Here is an 18,304-nt window from a genome sequence, read left to right as displayed (position 1 = left end):
TCATAAATAAACTGTAGCCCTAATTATCTTTCCTGTAATGTTTACAAAGGCCAAGGACAGGTTGTAAATAGAATAAGAGAGCAAAATGAAAGGTGAAGGTATTATTGCTGATAGTGCTTACTCATTTGAAATACAGGAAGTTTCTGTTTTAAATGTAGAATTAACTCCTGATTCAGGAGCACTTAGAAGTAGACTTCGGAGCCCTTCAGCTTGTCTTTCATTGTTCTCGAAGCCCTCACCTTGCAAGCAATAGTTATTTTTAAGTAACCAGCTAAAAGTGTGTCCATATATAGTGTTGTACCAAGGTACTTTTGGGTATAGTGGCTTTATTCCAGAATTGTATGTGGTAGTGAGGCTGGGCTCACTACCCAGAGTTGAACAACTTCAGGGGACCACCTAACCCTGCCAGTTCACACCCTCTGTCATCCTTGGGCTCTGCAAGAATAATTCCCACCTAAGGCTTCCTGTAAAACTGCATCTGCCCCCGGGTCCCACGGCAGAGTCCCCCTTTAAGAAGATATAAAACATGTGTCCTGGGACACCACAAAGAGGGTGGGAATGTTAATATATTTCAGAAGAAAAGAAATTTCACAGCAAAGGGCCTCTTGAAGCATATTTATAGAAGGACAGCCATAACAATGACAAGGAACATACCCCCATAAAAGCATAAGCAGTGGGAGGCATGGCTTCTAAGAGAGTTAAATAGTTTAAGACCTAGAACAATTTTCCTTCTTTTCAATAAGGATCCCAGTTAGAGCACAAACTCTTCGGCACATAATTTCTGATGATTTTCTTGAAGTCCATCACTTCCTCCACTTTCCTCCTACATGTTTGGACCCCTTCACTTCCTTAAACTGCCGTTTCCTTGTGTGGAAAACAAAGACCCTGTAGTGCCTCCCAAGGGCTATCTACATGGTAAAATTTAAGAACACAAAGCCCTGTTAAAGTTTGAAGTGATGAAAAGTTAATAAAAATATTTTAATAATTCTCCCACATTGAGATAAGTTAGACAATTTTCAATATAGTTCACATTTTTTAAAATTGAGATATAATTGAGATGTAACATTAGATTTGTTTCAGGTGCACAACATAATAATTCTCAATATATGCATATGATATAAAGTTAAATCATAGCAGGATACCATTAGTCCATGCTGCCCACCCCCTCACTCATCCTTCCTCTCCTCCATCTATTAATTTCTCACATAGTTGTTGTTGAGATAGTGCTCATAAATCTTTGTACTAACTTATGGGGCTGCATGAATGAATAAGCATAAGTACCTGCTCCCAGTGAATTTATGGTCTGGTAAGGAAGGCAAGGAAATACTATTATAATATGATACATGCTAGGAGAGAGATATATGCAAAATATTATAGAGAGGAGGTACGTGGCTCATCTACCTGGGTGGCTCTGGGTCAGGTAATGGTGGCCGATCTGGGTGTTGGAGGATAAATAGAAGGATTCCAGCAGACAGAGAGAGATTTTAAGAAAAATAGTCAATGATGGGCCAACGTGCTGGGCAGAAGGATGGCCCCAAAGACGTCCCCGTCCTAACCTCCAGAACCCTTGGTGTGTTATCTTACATGGCAAAGGGGATTTAGCCGATGTGGTTATGGATCTTGAGATGAAAGATTATCCTGGATTATCTGAGCAGGACTGATAGAATCACTTGGGTCCTTATATACGAGGGTGGCAGAGGGTCGCAGTCTGAGAAAGAGACTTAAGGAAGGAGCAGTTGTCAGGATTACAGAGAGACTGGAAGGTGCGATGCTGCTGACTTTGCAGATGGAAGAAGGAGCCACGAGCCAGTGCATGCCAGTGGCCTCAAGAAGCTGAGTCAAGGCAATGGGTTCTGCTCTAGAGCCTCCACCAAGAACCCGCCTCTGTCAACGCCTTGGTGTTAGCCCTGTAAGACCCATTTTGGACTTCTAACCTCTGGAACTAGAAGATAAAATTGTGTTGCTTTAAGCCACTAAGTTTGTAGTTACTTGTTACAGCAGCAATGGGAAAGGAATACATTTAAGTAGGAGCTCTGCCTCCGGCAAGAACTGTCTCTCCCTGGTGTCTCTGCACAGCGAGCTCACCACTGGCACGGGGTTTGTATCTGTGGAGCAAACTGTGTGAATGAGTGAGAAAGCATGGCCTTTTGGGGAAATTGCAGGTGGCCGTAGACTAACTGGGGCTGCTCAGCACAAACCAGATCACAGGAAGGTGTTTGGAAAGTATCTGGCAGCTGGAGGGAGCCCTTGGAAGGACTGCCAATGAGGAATGCTAGAACATTTCTTTTTCTCAGCCCATGAACATGTTTCAAAAGATTTTTTTTTTTATTTTGTGGAATAAAGAGAATATTGATAATATGGGTTGAAGAAATCAGCCAGAGATGGAAGAAGAACACTTGATTAGAAGGAATGGACTGTAGTTTTCCCCATGCCCGGACAAGCTATGTAACCTCAGGCAAGTCAGTTCCTTTCTGTGGTGCTCAGGGTCCTTGTTGTGCAGATAAGGGCGCTGCATGAGATGAACTCACATCCTCCCCAGCCCTAACATTCTGTCCTTTAGTGTTGATGTCACGCTGTTTGTGAAACAGCATCTGTGTGTAGAAATCACAAAGCTGTACACCATGTGGACGCAGGACTATCTTGTTCACTGCAGTGTCTGACCCTTTGCTCACAGCATGGTGCCTGCAAGAGTGAGTGTTGGAGAATGAATAAGCACAGTGACTTGCGTGCTTCCTAGAAAGTTAAAAAGGAGCAGGAAGATCCTTCTGCTCCCAAACACATTATATTGACAACATAATAAATGTGTTAAATTCATAGTGTATTAAATTTATAATTATTACAATGTGATATCAACAAATATGTGATTGTGAACACAGAAATGGCCACTATACTGTTGTTGGAGAGAAAATTGACTAAATTCTTTCCTATTTGTAGGGCTAAATATCTTTCTGAATAAAGAGATTTTTCTTTTCCTGGTTTTGTTTTTTTGTAAGATCCTGCCTTACCCAACACTCTACCAGGTAGTAGCATCAGTCCAGGCAGGAGTAGATATTCCACAACAACAAAAAAGCCTTACTTGTGAGTATGAACAAATAATAAAAATCACAAATGCACTTGGGGAAATCATTTTCAAATTTTTAATTATGTTCATCATGTAAATATAAGCTGGGATGCAGTTTTGCATGTGACATGAAGTACCTAAAATGTACAAATGCATCAGGCCTCTGCTTTCTGGATTTGGATACAGGGAGGTTAAGAAAAGTATTTGGAAGCAGCTGGAAGCATTGCAGCTGAATGGTGGTGGTGGTGGATGGTGGTTCTCAAGATGAAATTAGGGAGGACAAAATCATAGACAGCATCTCCAAGCACACAGTGGGAATGACTTTACCCTGAAGGCCTGGGGTGAATATTTCAGGGGAAATGATTGGTATCTAGTATAGTTCAGATGCCAGGAAGAAATATATGTGGGGGATAGGAGAATATTCCATTCATTTCTTCAGTGCTGGCAAGATATAGGCTGGATGTTTTTGGAAGGCTACAGAGCAAAGTGCGGGCTCTTAAGACTGTCATACCAAGGTTAAAATCCCAACTCTGTTATTGGCCATACTTATGACCTTGGCCACTTCACTTTACTGCTCTGTGCCTTCGTGTCTTCATCTAACCTAGGGTGACAATGCCTTCTTCACATGTTGTTCCCAGAATTCAATGAAAGAATATGTGTATAGAGCTTAGCGCTATGCCTGACACAACGGAAACACTCAATACACTCAGTAAATGTTGTTATTATCATAGCATATTCTGCTTTAGACCTTACAGTGTCTTATCATGATCTCATCTTAAATCTGAAGCCACTGACCACCAGGTTAGGCAGCTGAGAATAGAGCAGATGTGCAAATACACAAAACCATACCAGGAAAAAAAAAAGTTTTTAACAATGGTCTCTTGGTCTCTTCACTAGAGAACAGTGACCAGATGGTGTGTGGTTTTTTAGGAACGCCCTTACAAGGGGGTGATGGACTCTGTGTAACAAAACATAGTATTGGACACTAGTTCCAGATGCATCCAATTAGCTGTCTGAATGGCTTTGTTGACTGGGTCATTCCAAGTACTTTTAAAACCTGGGCAATTTCACAGAGACTTGTCCTGCACCTGATGTGCAGGTGAGATAAATTTCGTTGAGGTCCCTCAAGAGCATAAAGAACCAAGTTTATCTTTTTGTTATGTTGTCCATTGCACACTCAGACTTAGAAAGCCCCCCCCCCCAAAAAAAAGAAAGCCCCATGGTGGACAGAGCCAGTACATTTTACATAATGAACTGTTTGATAAATTTGACAGTATTTGAATTATCTTCTATGAGCACAGTGAATAGGCTGATACCAAACCCAACAACACCTCCACGGTCCCTCTATCTGAACCACCCCATCTTGTTGGAAGCTCTATTATTTGAGTTAGGGGGTCTTGTTCCTCCTTCACTTGTGTGCTTTTTCTTTGTCAACCACTCCCTTTGTAGCAGTGAACAAAGTATATTGACCTCTAGGGATATTATTTTAATTGCTGCATTTTATCCAAGACTTAAACATACAGAATTACAAAAACCCCAATTTGTATCATTTTCAATGTAATTTAGAAGGTGAAATTGACTTTTTTGGACATGTATCTTTAGTTACTGGATTTTTAATAGCTTGGAAGTGCAGTGATGCTTGAAAATGTAAATTTTTGGAAGGAAAAACTTTCGGAAATTGTGACCTACTTAACTTTTAATGGATTGGACCATTGAGCCAAGAAGCATGGTGACCACCCACTGGGCTTTAAACATGGTGTCATGATTGTCAGACTCCAGTTCTAACTAAATGAAGACAGTCTCTATTTGAGCCAGAGAAATTCTAGAATCATCACTTGGATTTAGTGTCTATGTAGTATACCAAGTAAGCCTATCCTTATGTCTGAACTCAAAGTCTGGCAGCTTGTGTAACTCACATGTTTGTTGAATGAATTAGAATACCACACTATCTACTTCCATGATAAAATTCTCTCCTGACTCCATTAAAAGCATACAAGTGAAAGCATTAGAGGGAATCACACTCCCAAGGCCACCCTGGATTAGAATAGGTGACTGTAATAATAACAAAACCCCTTTACAGGAAACCCTATATTTGGAAAATCATCAGCAATAAATCCACATGGCTGATTAGAATTCAAAAGCTCTGAAATATAACTACCGCCTTTTCCTTTTCAGACTTCTGAGCTTAACTCCTGCTCTCCTGGTTTCATTCTTAGTGGATCCAAATTGTGGCAGCAGAAAAAGACATTCAGAGACCAGAAGCCTGGCATGGGAGCAGCCAGAGCTCATTCCCCACTTAGAGCTGCCCCCTGTTCTTCTCCTACCTTCACTCTCCGTGAGAGAGGCCTGCAGGTGTTTGTTTTTACTAATTAGTACTAATTCTAAATGCATTTAATGCAGTGTGATGGATAATCATTTCACAGAACTATAGGACCTTCTGTTTTTGTTGTGATAGAGATATCATTGACCTGGGGTAGCGGTTCTTAACTGGTGTGGCACCACTCTCGAGGCAGCGTTTGGGTCAAAGTTGTGAACATGCATTTGGTTATCATAACGATTGGAGGAGAGCTCCTGGAGTTCAGGTTGAGAAGAACAGGGACACTAGTGACCTGCAATGCATAGGATAGTCATGCACGACCAAGACAATGAAGAAACGTTTGTGAGTTTTTTGGACATTCATGTAGGTGAAAAAAATTGTTAGTAATTATTTGGGTCTAGGATCTAACTCCCGTGTCTTTGTAAACATGCAATTTTCTATTTTGTGTGTATGTGTGTGTGTGTGTGCAGAATATATGTGTATTGAATTTTCTAAGAATGAAACTACCTGGACATTGAGGGAGGGTTGGACTCTGATTCAGAACTTTCCCAGGAGCTGCTCACCATTTTAGGCACTCCATCCCAATGGCCCTGCAGCTTGAGGCATGGCAGGCACCGAGTCCTCACACTTGTCCTTGCATTTGTAGCTGTAGTTGCTGCTCCAGAAGTGGAGGGTTCTCATCCTTGGCACTGCTGACCTTTTGGTCTACATGATTCTTCTCTGTGGGGCCGTTCTGTGCATTGTAGGATGTTTCCCAGCATCCCTGGTCTCTACCCTCTAGATGCCAGTTACACACCTCCCATGTGACAACCTAGAATACCTCTAGACATTGCCAGCTGTCCCTGGGGATGGGGATTATGTGCAGAACTGCCTCTGGCTGAGAGCCACTGGTGGGAACCAATAGTTTTCTGCCCTTTGCGCTCTCCTCATTGTGAAGGAAAATCATTTTTAAAAAATATTTTTAAACGGATGAGCTAAGTAAGGAGGCATTTCTTTTGAAAGGAAGCGTTGCTTTCCAACTTTCAAATTATATAATTACTTTAAATAATCAGCTTTGTGGGTGTAATCAAAGCCCAACTCAATTAAAATAAATTTAGTAATAATACACAGCTAAGAATCTGTCCCTCCAATCAGTGCTTAGAATAAATATACTTTGTTCTTCAAATTTGACCGGATGATACTGAGGGAGTGAAGGCCATCCTGAGGAGCTACTGCTGGGTCCCTTGAACATGGGCGCTGTGGGAGCTCTGACTACCACTATAATTGTAGGAAGAGGAGAAGAGTTTGGAGGAGAATGGGTTTTCTGTGCATGGAGTGTTAGCAGAGTGTCTGCGGTTATTGGCCCGCTTCTAGAACTTAAGGGAAAGGATGCCTCGTCTTTATTTAGAATACTCGATTTTAATTTTTCAAAAGTGGGACATTTCCTGTGGGCAACATGCCCTTCTCCATCCTTCCCCTTATCAAATTTTCCTAGCTACTCATGTCACCCTTTTCCTGCACTGGGTCCCCACGATGATGGTATAGGGGGACAATGGGCCTCTATTATTATCTGTATGGAGCCTCTGGGATGCACACCACCCTTTTGGTGCAGGTTTTCCCAACCACCTTTCTTCAGGACATCATACAGCAGACACACCAAGGGTTAGCCCAGCATCAGGTGGAATGACTCACTGGGGAGCATCATCAAGTGGCAGTATTTGTTTCTACAGGGAAATTCATAAATCCACTTGATGTTTTCTGTAGCTGTAACCAACGGGGAGGACTGACTAATTTCCATATTCTGGCCCTTTTCATGTAAAGTTCTAAACATCCTTATTCCAGTTGTTTCTCTAAGGCCAGTGAATCTGGCCTCCCTAAAATGCTAAACCTGCTGGTGTTCTGTTCCTTCTTCTGTCATCCTGTTCCTGTTGTAAGCAGCCCACGGCATTTGGTCTCCTCTGGTGGGTTTGCCTGTTCTTTTGGACGTTACTTCAACCCCGGAAGCACCAGGAGGCCCTAGGTTCTGCTCATTACGTTTCAGCAGTGGAAATTTCGCTTTGCCCACTGTCTTCCTTTGAGCATATTTAAGCTCCAAGCACTGTCAAGCAGGGGAGATGAGCTCTTTGAGGCTAGCTGTGTTAGGATTTACATCTGAGTTTTAAGTTCTCTGACAGGTGTGTTTGTTGGTTTAACTCTCTTGGAATGATCCAGGGAAACCTAAAGAATTCCTTATCATTCCATAATCATCTGAGATGAAGTCAGCGGAGACAAGGGAAGTCTTAGAAGCCAATGGCATCTTCAAGGAGGAAGCAGATGCGGCGGGATTCCCCACACCGTTGAGTTTGGATTATAAAAGCAGTGTTCATTGAAAGATGGGAGGCTTGGGTTTCTGGCAAACAGCTGTGAGCCCATGAGGCTGATGTGAGATTGGGTAGGACTTGTGTTCTGGAAGTGTGTGCCGCAGCTCTGGCAGAGGTGGTGCCGCCCAGGTCAGCGGGAGCCCCAGGGCATTCGAATGCAAGGAAGGGCATGGGCCCTGGGGTTAGGGTGTCTAGATTGGAATCCTGGGTTTTTTTCCCTTTCGTTAGAGAACCTACAAAATACTTCTTTCTGTGCCTCAGTTTCGGCATAGAATGAAGATAATAGAAGTACTTCCTCCACGGAGATAAGAATTAACTGCGTTAATACGTTTAACGTACTTAGAACCCTGTCTGGTGCCCAGTAATTGTAAATGTTACCACTTGTTATTAGCAAGAAATGGCGAACCGCACTGTAAGGAGTGTATCTTTCCCATCAAGCGGACTTCCCCATTTCCCATTCTCCCCACTTATATACCAACTTCTGCAAAGGACCTCAGCCCATTGTTTATCTCCCTGTGCTATTTTTAAAGAGCCATCCTTTCAGTAGGTTTCCTTACCTCTCCATGTCTCTCTCTCCGATAAATATCCTGGCGTCGTGAAACACATTCTTCTCTACTCTTGGGGTTAACTGGGGTAGCTAGTTAAGTCTCTGACCCCCTCTTCTTCTGATAGCAGACTTTTACCCCTGGCCTGAGAACTGGGGACCTGATCCAGGCCTAACCAAAAGGACCGGTCTGCTGCAAAGGGAGATGTTCTTGGTCTGTGCATGTGACGTCAGGTGGTCAGAGCCCTTCTAGCATTTGCTGTACACACGTTAGGCTAAGCACGTGTTCTCTTTCTGCTGGAGCTGTGCTAAGTTGGTGGCGCCTGTCAGCGGGAAGAGCAAGTAAGGCTGACAGCAGGCTTGAGAACAGGCAAAGAATGGGGGGTGGGGGGGTGGGGGGTTCTGTGTGAATGCCCAGCTCCTCCCTCCATTCTGTCACTCACCACCCTTCTTCCCAAGAGCCCATGCATTCCCTTCTAGCTTAGTCATGTTTGAGCTGCACCACAGTCCACTGAACGAATCCGAGTGCCAGAACTCAAAAACAGAAACAAAAACAAAACAAAACAAAACCAAAAAACAGCAACCGACAGAGCTAACAAGCTCTACGAGGACTGGGCAGTGATCATGTCTTCTGCATCTTTATGACGCCAGGGCCTCGTCAAGCTCCTGAGGCCCTGGGAGAAGCAGAACTCCAAGACTCACTTCTTGTGGGGCTTACATTGGGAAAACACTGGGACCAGAAAGTGTCTCCTTGTCTCCTATGAGAAGGGCCTCCTGGGGTTTTCACCTGGAACCGGTCAGTAGCAGTGGATGCCACCAAGGGTGGGACTTCCTGGCAGCCCTAAGCCATTTGGTCATTGTCCCCTTCTCTTACTCCCACAGATCTGAATTCCCTTGGTGCCTGGAAGGCTCTTTTCCTTTGGGGAGTATCAGATGGGATACATATCCCCTTATTCCCCAGGTTCCTTTTCTCTTGCTGTTTAAAAAGATCCCTCCCTGGGGCATCTGCGTGGCTCAGTAGGTTAAGCATCTGCCTTTGGCCCAGATCATGATCTTGGGGTCTTGGGGTTGGGCCCCGCCGTGGGCTCCCGGCTCAACTGGGGATCAGCTTCTCCTCTCTCTCTGCCCCCCCCAACTTGTGTTCTCTCTCACTCTCTATCTCAAATAAATAAATAAAATCTTTTTAAAAAAATGACCCTCCCTTTGGTTATGTCGAAGCCTTCTTTGTATTTGTCATAAACCTTCACACCTTTCTTTCATTTTAGCCTCACATAACTAGCAACACAGTGGGACCGTTTTTAACCCTAGTGCTAACACAGATGGGACACGGATGCCCAGAGTCTCTCAGTGGGGCGATCCTGGGTTAAATGCCTGGCTTCCTTCTGTCCCCAGCCTGACATAGGCATGGGGGTAAGGACAGTGCGGAGGTAGGAGTGGCCCAAGAAGACAGCATGCATTTAAATGCCCTGTCCGCTTTATGTATTTTACTAGAAAGTGTTTTAAGACTTTAAATAGACTTTATAGGTCAGCTTCTAGGAGCCCAAGAGATCATCATTTCCCAAATAGCTGCAGCCTGCCCTCGAAGAGTAGATCTGGGACAAAGGAATACAAGCCAAGCATCCTCTGTCATTTTGACACCTTTATTAACGGACCATGGTAAGGAATGAAATAACATATTCATACATGTTTTAGCTAAGCCTGGAATATACATTTTTAAGGCAGAAGGAGGAGAAGGAGTTGAGTGGGGGAAAAAAAAAAAAACGCTAAAGGGAACCAAAAAAAAAAAAAAAAAAAAATCTGGATGGACTTTACAACCATAAATGGTAAAACTAACCCTGTTCCCCTGCCAGCTACAAGAACAGCCGAGTAAGGTTTTGATTTACAGGAACAGCTCAGCAAGGGCCTTGTAGAGAGCTTCATGCCTGCTATAAAAATGTGATTAGCTATAAAACAGGCAGATTTAACAAGAGAATTTAAGCATAGGCAACAGACCTGCTCAAAAGTAAACAAAAACAGCAATTGCTGCCTATGCGTCTAACTGGACTCCACAAAGGCCGTGAAGGATGAGGAGAATTCTTTTTCAGGCTTGTGATACAGTTAATAACTTTTCACTTTGACAGTCAAAAGAAAGGAAGAGGAGAGATAACCTTGAGCATTACTTTCAAAGACTTCAATCTGCCTTTCATCAGCAGTTCTTTCATTGGACGCTTGCGTGGTCCTAAAGCATGAAGAACAGTTTTCTGCTCAGAGCCTCCCTGAGACGGAGGCTGTGGGGGGAAGAGAAGGCAGGGAGAGCATCCAGGGCCTTGGGAGGGGAGAGTGTTTAAAGCTGCGAGCTCCTCAGCCTCAGGACTCCCTGTAGCCCTTCCCCCGGCTGTATGGCTACAAAGGTCTTTGGCCCAAGGCTCAATCATTTCCCAGTGATGGTCCTTTTGAGAACAAGTGCTCCTCCTCAGTTAGTCTGAAGGGGTCCGATGGTGGAGCAGGATGGGAATATTTAGTGAAAATACCGGCACATCTAGGTCAGGCACGGGGGTGATTTCTTCGTAATTAATCACAACAGCTGTGATCTACGGATTTCTCACTGTGTGTCCGTCACCGTGCAAAGTACTTGGTATGGATTATCTCCGTGTCTCCCAAGAAACACTCTGAAGTAGGTTTTATTGTCTCTGTTTCACAGATGTGGAAACCCTATTCAGAGAGATTATCACACAATATATAAAAGTTAGAGCTGGGCTTCAACCTGGCCTGTCTGAATCCCGAAATGGAGCTGCTAACCCCGTTCCAGAAAAGTGATGGTGCTATGAAGGGCTCTCTTCTGCTGTTTCTGGCTGTTGTTTTCTCTCTCCTGAGGAATACCAGGTCTGCTTCCATTCTTGGCTGAAGCCTGAGTAAGAGCGGTGCAGAAACCCTTGGAAGGTCTCTTTCTTTGCCTAGACAGGCATGCCTGCTGAGTCCTCAGTTCACACGGGAGGTTTGCTCAGCTGCTTTTTGCCCACCCCTGTCCTACGCGCCTGTCTTGCTTATCCTCGTCTTCCTGAATACGTTTGGCCCAAAACCATTGGTGTCTGGGAGGGAAACCCTGCTTTACTGGAACGCCTGTGGTGTGCTATGGCTAACGGCAATTCCAGGTTCTTCTGTCATTCTGCTAATACGTTTTACTACCCAGAGCTAATGTAGGCCTAATTTAGTATTTTTAAACATTAAATGATCATTGGCGTGCATTAAAGTTGTAGTTGTTTTTATAGACAGCCATTTTCTCTCCATACCATTATACATTGGACTTGAACAAGAGGAAAGGGGTGATTTTGAAATTGAAGGGTTTCTGGACACATCCTAGAATTTAAAATAAATAAAACCATGATGTGATCTGGTTTTGTTCTCAATTACTCTTTAGACTATAAGTTGAACCTCCACCTCAATTCTCATTAAGACTATCCTGTGTGGGCCCGTGTATACAAACTCCATCTTATAATCATACCGTGCAACCATCTCCAGTTTCATTAGGATATTGCTTATTACAAGTTTTCACCACTACTGGTATTTTGAAGGAGCCTTCTATTACATGAATGCTCTATCTACCTTAATATAGCTTTAAACTAGAGCAGACTTTTTTCCCCCAAATGACATCAGAATAAGATCTGGATTAGTTGTAAAGTGGGCATTGAGAACCCATGAAATGGTCCCTTCTTCCTAGAATCACACCCTTCTCTTGGGACTGTTCATGGGACAAATGCCAATTTCAGCTTAGGAATTCCTTCTTTGGAGGCCTTTTGTCACATCTTGTGTGGTGGAAGTGTCCTACCTCACCCTTTTCTATAACACCTTTCTGCCTTTCTCATAACAAGTTCACCCTCATCATGTAAAAGGCTTGCTTAAGGTTCTTTTGATTTTTTTTAATTTTAAAAAGAATTTGAGTATAGTTGACACACAAGGTCACACTAGTTTCAGGTGTACAACTTCATGATTTATATCACCATCATTTAGTAGGTGATCAATAAATATTTCTGTTGAGTGAGTGAATGAAGGAATAGGCTTTTACAAAATCTCAGGGCAGATAAGGCAAGTTTGCTGGTAACTCAGTGTCCGGCAGATTATGGGCAGTTCTGTGAGCTACATGCACCATGGAATCAAGGTCTCTGTGAGTGTGAGATCACGTCTTCTTGGGGTCCACAGAGTGATTTCCTGGGGCATTTAATATTTCTGCTGGGGCTTGAGGAATAGATCCTCTGTGGCTAGGTGCAGATTGACAGATCAAGAATACCAGGATGAAGGGATGATAAAATTGCAAGGTCTAGTAAATCTAAAACCACGATGCATATTCAAGAAGAGGATGTGAGTGGAAGATAGAGATTCATGTGAGAAAAGTAAGAGATTAATCCATTTTGGTGACACATTTTGAAGGGTCTTAAATGTCTGACCAAGGAGTTATACTTAATTTTGAAGGCAGGTGGAAAACAAATGTAGGTTTTTGAGCCAAAGAATGATAAGATTGAAAAAGTGCCATGAGATTAATATGACCATAGTAGGTAGTATATCTAAGGATAATAAGAAGTTAAATGGGCAGAAAAATCTCCTAACAGTCTATTTTAACATTGTAGGTTCAAGGTAAGGAGACATAAATTGGGAGCGGGTGGAGTGGAGACAGAATGCTGGAGGTGACAAAGACATTTTTCTTAAGAGTTGGCAGACCATCTGTGCACACAAGACTTAATTAAACTATCAAAGGAACTCATTTGCTTCCCTCTCTTGTACATTTTAAAGACTTGCCTGAAAAGCAAAATTGTGAAGTTCTTTTTCTTTTCCCTGTAGTGTATTTAAATACAAGCAAAGAAACCAACTCTCAACTTGAAAGCCAATGCTGTTTGGATTTTACCAAAACCAACCAGCATCCTAGAGCAAAGAACTGAAGAAATGCTATTTTCCAAAATCAACAAAGACTTCAAACTTATATTTTAGAGGGAAATCTGATGATGATTCACAGCCCTTAAAGTAACATAGGAAGTTGCGATGTGAAAGCTAACGGTTTCTTCCTGATTTTTAATGTGTCTTGCAGAAGTGGAGACACATGGAATTTAAGTATAAGACAAACAAAAAGCAATAGAAAGGGAGTGTTTTCAGAAAAATCACCAAAAGGCAGACCATTTGTAATTAAAAAAAAAAAAACAAAACTGATGGTTACCTTTTAAGTAACTGATGGTTACCTTCATTTATATGAAAGCACAACAGCTTCCAGAACATGGTAGAGTCAGTACACGTTCTAGCCCTGTAGCTATTGCCTAAATCCAAATCCTGTCTTTAATCTCAAGGACTAAGTTGTATACAAATACTGCATATGCACATCTGCTTTTGGGGAGCACATTGACAAAGATTTCACTAGTTGATCCAAGGAGTCATGGTGCCTAAAAAGGTTAAGAACTATAGAGCCAAAGTAGTGATTGTCAGAGCTAAGCTAATCTCTTTGATCTTTACCAGTCAATGGTGCAGTGAGCAAAATAAAGATGGTGTGCTGTGTTTTCTTATAAATACAGAGGACTGTATTTTACTCCTGATTTTCATTTAAAACAAAAATGATACATTTTAATGGACATCTTAAGTTATCTCCAATTAAAAGGAGATTTTTCCCTGTCTCTTTCTTTGCCTCTCTAAGATCCACAGAGCTCAAGCGTGTTTGTTAATACAGTGACTCACAAATAGCATGATTGAGATCAGTTACTTCAGCAAGAATTTGGACTGAAAGTGTAGGATTATTTTCCATAACAAAGGTTAAAATCAAAGCCTTGCTTGAATAATGCTCAGTTAACCCTAAATTAAATCAATTGGGAAACCCTATTCTTTCAGACAGAGTTTGCAAACTAATTATAATTGCTGGAGTAGCCTAGACTTCTCTTAAGAAGGCTGATTCTTGCACCCTACTTGCAAGAGACTCTGACACATTAGGTCATAGATGGAACTCAGGAAAGTGCACTTTTTAATTAAGTGCTTCTCAGCTGGGTCTGAGGTCGGTGTCCTCGGAGAGCACCTTGATCATCACTAGATGAGAAGGTAAATGTAGTATACCAGGTGAGAGAAGACAAACATCCAGGTCTGTGTGCAGTTTGGTAAAAATGTTCCAGCAGAAGGTAGACAACCCTGGTTGAAGGTCTGCTTCCACCATTTCTTCCCTGAATCCTTTTCCTGTTGTGACATTGGCAGGTATGTTAGTTTCCTGGAGCTGCCCTAAACTAAATGGTTTTAAACAACAAACATTTATTTCCTCACAGTTCTGAAGACTGGAAGTCCAAAATTAAGGTGTCAGCAGGGCAAGTCCCCCCTCTCAGACTTGCTAGAATGCTTCTTTGTCTTTTCCTAGCTTCTGGTAGGGGCTATCAATCTTTGGCTTGTAGGGGCAGTCACTCCATTCTCTGCCTCTGTCCCCCATGGCATTCTCCCTGTATGCCTCTTTCCTCTTCCTAGAAGGACTTTGGTCATAGTGAATTAAGAGCTCATTCTACTCCAGTGTGGCCTCCTTTTTACCAAGTTAATTACATCTACAACAATCCTATTGCCCAGTCATTGGTCATAATCTGAGTTACTGCAGGTTAGGACTTCAACTTACCTTTTTTGCAAGACATGACTTAACCCATAAGAGAGGGAAAGAGGCCACATGGCTAGAATAAGTCAGGGACTCCCAAATCAGAGTCCTAAAGTGATCCAACATGACTGTCTGGTCTCTTAACAAACAAGCTAAGGTCACAGGTGCCTTTAAACTGAGCTCCAGATTCCGACTTAGTAAGTATGAGATTGTGCCTTTGAACCTGTTACTACTCTGCAGGAACCCCACCCGAAGCATCTGCTTAATGATGTTTTACTGAACGCACTTGTGTAAGTGATAAATAATGACTACATAAAACTTAGGTAATAGCCACATATAACTATGTATAGTATCTCCACCTCACATTGCTACCATGTGTTCGTCTATCTTGGCAGGAGCAGGGAAGCGGTGTTCACCGATTATGCTTGTTTAATTGATCATTCCATGCTTTTGAGGAAAATTGAAGTTCCTCCTAAGAATGAGCTTTCATGAAATTAAACCTAGTTTCAATGTTTTTATTTTTCCCCTATCGTAATTATCAAGAGGATAATGAAAATTGAGTCATTCGCCCACATTATGACTGCTTTCATTAGTAGTGGTAAAGGCTCTTCTTGAAGTGGAACCAAGATATAAATATGAGTTCATCCGAACCTCTAAGGACTTCAGGAGGCCATGCATTTGATCAAAATGGCATGCTTCACAATTGTCCTTTCAAGATAGAATACAGATAAAATGCAGAGAAACTGAAGCCAAAAGCACTCTGCCACAGCCTCACTCAATAACACATAACATTGCTAATCCCTGGCTGTTGCAGAGTAATTGCAGGCTTCTTCATGGAACCAATTTTCTGATTTTGGAGACTAAGATAATTCAAATTGCATGTCCTTAAGTATAAGAAGTGTAGTCTGCCAGTGGTTGCTTATAGGAGCTGGAGGAAAGAATTGGGCCTCCGTGTGTCTTACAAACTGTCGTTTTGTATTGAGCTCTTTCTTCAGCAAGAGGAGTCATGCCTATCTAAGGAGTAACAAATGTGTCTCGGGATCACTGAGTTGCATTGTCGAGTGGAATTTATAATTTTAATTATGCAGTTTGCTCTTTCAAATGACACATTTTGAAAAAAACAAATGTGGTTTATTCTTGAATAATTTGTAGTCAGTTCATAGTTTCCTTTGAGTATTTTTAGTTACATTTATGTTCCAATGGGACTTTTTCTTCTGTAGTGCCATTGTTACTGATCTGCATTTAGTTTGCAAAATCCCCTCTGGTATATCTGCCTCCCTGGTAATGCTGCCTATCAAGTGAGGTACCGATTTTTGATGATTCCTCACGTAAGTCTGGTACATAAAATGTTTTGCCCCAATTATTATTTCTTAGAAAGTGTTTTTTAGTGTGAATTAGCCAAATATTTCCATCAGTTTCGATATGCCTTGTGGACATCTAGATTTAGGGAAGAGTGTGACTGAATGCAAATGCTGTCTGTGAACTTTGCTCCAGGCCAGGTTGGAGATAAAATTAGACAAAAGCTATCTCTATGGATAATATCTTTTTGGTTTCATCTAGTCTCCACTGAGACTGAAACCTTGATTTCCAGATTCTTAGCAAAGGGTTGCATTCTCTTGATGGATCTACTATTCTTTGTGTCTCTGGGTAAAAAGTTATCAAAGAGAAGCAGAAAAATCCAAGCTGAAATCACACTCCAAATAGTCCAAAGAGTATCTATGACATTCCACATAAATATTCAGACCTTTGTTGGAAAACAGCTTTAAGCAAAGAGTGGTGTGTATAGTTAAGTCTCCACGTTTAGTAGCTGGTCATCACCACATCTTTGGGTCTCTTTCCCTGGGCCACAGCCCATCTTCATTGTTAGGCTTCGGTATTTTCATCTGTATTAATGAATTAATTCTTAGATATTTTTCAAACATTTACTGCTTGCATTCACTTGGATTAAATAATTTAAGAGAAACTCTGAGCTTAATGGAGAAGATTGATCTATGGGGAAAAAATTTCCAACGTTGGAACGGACATGGACGTGATAAATGATATGATGTCCTACAAGAGCCAAACGTAGTAAGAATGTGTAAGGAAAAACATAATGAGAAATCCACAGGTAGGAAGATGCTCCTGGTGAAATGGACAATCATGTGGATAAAGAAGTACTCCTGATCTTTATGATAGTCATTTGCCATATGTTTAAGTAAGCATTTCTATGTACTGGGCATTGTGTTAGCGATGACTAGAACGTGGCTTTTGCCCTAAAGACTCACAGGTGGAAGGGAAGACAGCCAAGTGAAGGAAGAAGCATGGCACTGGGGAAAGGCTGCCTCAGAGAATTGGCAGCTGTGTTATGGAGCAGAGAGGAAGGGGCACCTGAGAAGTAAATACTAGGAGGTTCTCTGGCTTGCAAAGCCCACTCAAACGAGCTCAAGTAAAGTGGGGTCATTGAGAAACATCAGGAATTCTCACAGAAACAAAATGCAGGGAGTATCTGGTCTCAATAGAACTGGGCATCAGGCAGGCACTCCGTATGTCTGTCTGTCTCTAAGTGATCTGGTTTTGTTTTGCTTCTTTCTATATATGCTTTGTCTAATACGGAGTCACGGGTATTTTACTGAACGATGTTTTTTTTTCAATAGATCTTCTTCTTCCTTGTTTAATTAAATTGCCTGAGTCATCTTTAAGGTAGCATTTTATGGTTAACAAATTGGAAATCATTGTAATTTCCAATTGACTCTTGTCTGGAGAGTCTTGTAATTGAGAAAATACTCTTTACAGTTGCTGAAGTACCTACTAAGTTTGGAGCAAATTCTGCTGGAGCCTATTTTTAATTCTAACCTTTAGTATTTAACTCTGTAATTATTTCAGCCAGAATATTTGCACACTTTATTTACAATGTTAAAATTTTAAACTGAGTTTACACTGGTCATCCACGATAATGTCAGATGTTTCACCTTCAAAAGAATCAATTTCCAAAAATGTACTTTGATTCTATGAATTGGATGATGCAAACCAGATTATTGTTGGAACTAGCATTATTTTGCACATGAAGCATCTACTGATACTGACATAAAATTTGCATCATTTAACTTTGTGGGAAGTTCTGCTAATGGAGCCAAAATATTGACTGTCACTGCTTCCCGTTTTGTATATGCATACTACAACTTGAAACTGAGAATAAGGAAAATTAATTCAGCAAAGCATTGACTGATCTAAATGAAAAGTGCTGGTTCATGGACTGATTCGAAAATTCACCTTTCATAGCTACAGATGTTAAATTGTTCATTTTAGGCACAGTCTTCCTAAAATAACTTCTAACTTTTGACAGCACTTGTTGATCCTTCTTCCACAGATCATGTCTTGTGGATTTCATGTGGTCATAAAAGTTTTGGTAAGTGGTGAGGCCAGAAGCTAGATGACAATTAAGGAGGTGCTAATTTTGAAGGGAGTGGCCCAGTTGATTCAAAAGTGGAGT

The 18,304-nt window shown here is 41.7% G+C and overlaps 1 protein-coding gene and 1 long non-coding RNA gene across 3 annotated transcripts in view; both read left to right on the top strand.

Annotated features, from left to right (window-relative positions):
* FBXL7 (F-box and leucine rich repeat protein 7) overlaps positions 1-18,304 on the top strand; it is a 371,784-nt gene that overhangs the window by 151,813 nt on the left and 201,667 nt on the right. The gene's annotated exons all lie outside the window — the stretch shown is intronic.
* Positions 1-18,304, top strand: part of LOC135365455 (uncharacterized) — a 100,853-nt gene that overhangs the window by 44,419 nt on the left and 38,130 nt on the right. The window contains exon 2 of the long non-coding RNA XR_010413352.1: positions 1-18,304. This exon is cut by the window's left edge and continues 41,979 nt beyond it; it is cut by the window's right edge and continues 38,130 nt beyond it. This is a non-coding gene — a long non-coding RNA (uncharacterized LOC135365455).

Source organism: Mirounga angustirostris, unplaced genomic scaffold (assembly GCF_029215605.1).
Source record: "Mirounga angustirostris isolate CCGP_5_RB_7025 unplaced genomic scaffold, mMirAng1.0.hap1 SCAF_7, whole genome shotgun sequence".
NCBI classification, from domain to species: domain Eukaryota; kingdom Metazoa; phylum Chordata; class Mammalia; order Carnivora; family Phocidae; genus Mirounga; species Mirounga angustirostris.
Note: the sequence above shows the minus strand (reverse complement) of the source record. Positions and strands in the feature narration are given on the sequence as shown.